We start from the raw sequence: 4345 nt of genomic DNA, 5'->3' as shown, positions 1-4345 counted from the left end.
GGGACTCCAAGCAGTGCCTTTCTGTTTTTAGTAGAATTTTGTTTGAGCTCTCGAAGAGGCCATGTTTATGATTTTTTTTTTCTATTTCATTGCACTCTGTAGAAATACCAACATATATTGGTGTCATGTTGCTTTATTGCCTGTGGGAAAGCTGCGAAATTTTTTTAACTGCTGAATTCTATTAAAAAATAATTTAAAAAGAACATGGAAGCTGGATTTTAAATAAGTTTGAACTGTATGTGTCATGGTGTGCTAGTAGATCTGGGAGAAGGCTGAAATCATGGTTAGCAAAAGCACAGTTCACTCACAGACAGAAGAGAAAGCAAATGTTATTGCCATTTGAGTTGGCAAAAAGAACAACTGGCTGTGACCCCATTCTTGTTATCGCTATAGTGGGACATCACTGTGTCACAAGGTGTCTCCCACAAAATGGCTTCAAAAAATGGCCACAAAATGATTTCAAAGCAGTTAAGTTTCGATATGAGCCATGATAATTAGGAATAGCCGAGAGGCATCCAGTAATTATTATCAAGCAGTATAGTGAAGATACTGGAGTTCTAATTAAATATTCTTGAAGAAAAACTAACAAAGTCATTATGGATCCTACCTTTTTTATAGGAAATATTTGAATTAAAGTGAAAGGGCTGTTCTTTGAGTGAGGTGGTAATCAGTCTTCTCTCTGCACAGGGATATTTTATAGATCAGATGAAATTACAAGTCTCTTTGCAATTCATTCTTTTCGTCTTGACATTGCCTACATTTGTAGCTGTAGTGTGCGATTTAAGCATTCAAACCAAAAAATCAATTGCAGTGAGTTTTAAAAAAACTGGATATTTTTTGTTAATAGTAGAATGATTAGTTATGAGGAAGACAAATTAAAAATACAAAGCTTCTGTAAGTGAAGAGTTGTGAAAACTGGTTATTAGTATAGAAATGAGTAAACTGTACTAGGTAAGCTAATGTAAATGAGACCGCTAAGCATCTTGAGGTTCATACTTGGTCACTGTATTCTGATCTCTTGGGGATGAGTGAAAGTTATTTTTAAGGCTTTTTGGCTTAATTACATGGGGAGATGGGTCTCTGAAAAATGTTCAGTTGTGATGTTGCTCTGTCGAGCCAGAGTAAGCTTGATCTAATTGCTTACACAATGATGGGCAGGAAAAGTATGTTGGAATAGTTAATGTGTGGAATAGGTGTAACATGGGTTATTCCAGCAGGACAAAATCGTGGATGCAGTAATCCTCTACAAGGCATACTTCTCAAGTTTATTAGTACTAATCAAATGGAGCAACTTGATAGAATCCCTACAGTGTGGAAACAGGCCATTTGGCCCTTTTTTTTGAGTCCACACTGACTCTCTGAAAAACATCCCACCCAGCCCCCACCCCACCCTATCCCTGCATTTCCTGTGACTAATGCACCAAACCTACACATCCCTTGACATTATGGGCATCTTAGCATGGTCAATCCACCTAACCTGTACATCTTTGGACTGTGGGAGGAAACCCACGCAGACACAGCGAGAATGTGCAAACTCCTCACAGAAAATTGTCAGAGGGTTGAATCAAACTGGCATCCCTGGTGCTGTGACGTAGAAGTGCTGACCACTGAGGCATCATGCCATCCCTTTGGTGAATCAGGAACATCCTCCGGGTGCAAGACTGCACATTCTTTGGGTATGTGACCATGACCTACTGGAGCCAAATAGCCAGTGGGGCTTTAAGTTTTGCTTTAAGGATGTTTTGCAACAATGATGTGTAGGCCCTAAACTGAATTGTGCTTGGGGGTTATCAACTGGTGAAAGAAGGAGATGGTGACACCTAGCGTGGGCTGGCATGCATCGTGATGAAAGTGGCAACTCTGCAACAGACATCGGCACTGAAACCAATAGCTCATGGTGTTACTTGGCAGCTTTTATAAATGATGCTTGTGGCACCTTCACAGCCACAGCAAAGGCACACAAAATGATGAGACCCCTGCCCCCCCACCCCACCCCACCTGAGTCTACTTGAATGCTTCATCTTTTTCATAGATGGAAGGATGAGATCATTAACGTGTCTGGGGAAGTGTGTAGTCTGTGACCCTAAAGTTATTTAGCTCGAGTTAAGAGGGTGTGGTGAAGACAAAGCTTAAATAAGACCATGGGCAGAATTCATTCAGTTCCAGCCACTGGAGTCCCATTGACGTGTGCAGAAGTGAGCAGAATTTCTACCTGTGGGGGAAATAGTGTGGCCACCTGTAACCACACAGCCAGCCAGTTAGATACACAGGTGTAAGGCTTGGCCAGTCAGTGTAGCAGACCCAGGCAGGAAGTCCAGGGCTTCACCATGGGGTTAGTTCCAGACACACTTACAAATGGTACTTGGACAGGCATTGGTCCTCTGCAAGTCAGCACCTTTGGTCTTAAATCAGGATCATGTATGGGAACCATATTGGTTGGAGGCAGACAGCTCCTGTCCTGGGAGACTGACTGCAGGTTTGTAGGTTGGACTCTGGACTCAGCAGATCAGGCAACATTATTGCCAGTGTGATGGTGCTGCTCCTTTAACAAGGTTATATTGTCCTTGGATTTTTTTTTCCCAGAGGGATTGTGAAGACTGAGGGTCCATTTTGTTGCACTTTTTATCGACTTGAAAAAGCTTTTACCTTTTAAAAACAAAAAACACATACAAGGAAAGGGGAGTGGTCAGTTCTCCTAGCTCATCTTTTTCTCTGGTTTGGTTTGGTTTGGTTTGCTTTTAGAAAGCAGTCAGGTTTTTTGAGGCTGCTGGTCAAAGAAGCAGCTACGTGGAAAGTGTTCCATGCTGAATCTTTCTGCTGTGTCTCTCTCCTTCCTGAGAGACCCTGTATTTGATTTTTACTTTCTTTCCTAAGTAGTGTTTATGGGGATTGTTGTAGCAATTCGGAGCAGCATCATTTAAGTTGGGATGGTCTGGGTTTTCGGATAGGTTGTTCTGTATTCTGGTCTTTTTTTGTGTGTGTGTGTGTTTTATTTGGTACTCTAAATTTGTTTTGTTTAAAACTGAGGGGTTTTGACCAGCTGCATCAGTCCTGGAATGTCCACTATATACCTGCTTAAAAGTTAGGGTCTGAGCTACTTTTTTGAAATGTTTTGAGGGGCGTCTGGCCTGGTCCATAACAGATGAGACTTGCCAAGTTTCTGTTTATCAACGAGGTAAAAACAATGACTGCAGATGCTGGAAACCAGATTCTGGATTAGTGGTGCAGGAAGAGCACAGCAGTTCAGGCAGCATCCAAGGAGCAGCGAAATCGACGTTTCGGGCAAAAGCCCTTCATCTCCGAAATGTCGATTTTTCGCTGCTCCTTGGATGCTGCCTGAACTGCTGTGCTCTTCCAGCACCACTAATGCAGAAGTTTCTGTTTATATTAATCCCTTGTTGATTTTGATTTTTGTAACTGGGGACAAGTTGTCTGATGCAACAGGTGAAGACTTAAGTCCAACTATGTAAATTCCTTGCACAGGTTTATAAAACATTGCTGAGAACATCACATTACAGTGATTACAGTGGAATTGGGGGAAAGGACAAAGATTGCTGTCCCTTTGTTGCTGGATCAATATTTTTGGAACTCCTTCCCTGTATGTAATGGACTGTAGCAATAAAGCTGATGGTGTGTTACTGCCTATTTCAGGGCGATAAATACTGATGTTGCCAATGAATGTAGAACAGAACAAGCTGTTTGGGCTACTGTGAAATATTGAGATACATTCCATTTTGTTCAAAAAGTACACTTCTGTAGGTAGGCAGTCATGTGCCACTTTATAAATTCCTACTTTGGAAGTAGAACCAGTCTGACTCAAGATTGGGATATAGAAAGTCTCTAACCTCACACACGTGATGCATTGTCTGAGTTGAGCTGCCACTTTTTTTTAATAAACCTGAAGTTATCTCAGGGCTGTGACTTGACAGAAGTTCTAGGATTTACATATTAATCAATTAAAACCTGCATCCCCACTCTAAGTGATGGAAGACTTAACAACAATCGAGGTCTGTTCATCGCATCAACTGTATGACCCTTTGATCTTTTAATATCAATTTTGTGTCCTGTGATCCTGTCCCAGGAGTTACCTGATACAAGCTTGTACTTCCAAATAAACCTGTTGGATTATAATTTGGTGTGTGATTTTTAACTGTGACATATTGTGGTATAGATATCTTTACTAACTCACTCTCCAACTCACTGATACAGTTTTCCATTCATTACCCTTTACTAACCCGTTGTTTCCTATTACATGTTTTCATGCATTCGTAAAGCTGTAATTCAGTAGTGCGTTTTGCTAGTACAAAAAACCCATTACTGCTCCTTCACATCTTCAACCCTTATC

Source organism: Chiloscyllium punctatum, chromosome 10 (assembly GCF_047496795.1).
Source record: "Chiloscyllium punctatum isolate Juve2018m chromosome 10, sChiPun1.3, whole genome shotgun sequence".
Taxonomy (NCBI): Eukaryota; Metazoa; Chordata; class Chondrichthyes; order Orectolobiformes; family Hemiscylliidae; genus Chiloscyllium; species Chiloscyllium punctatum.
Note: the sequence above shows the minus strand (reverse complement) of the source record.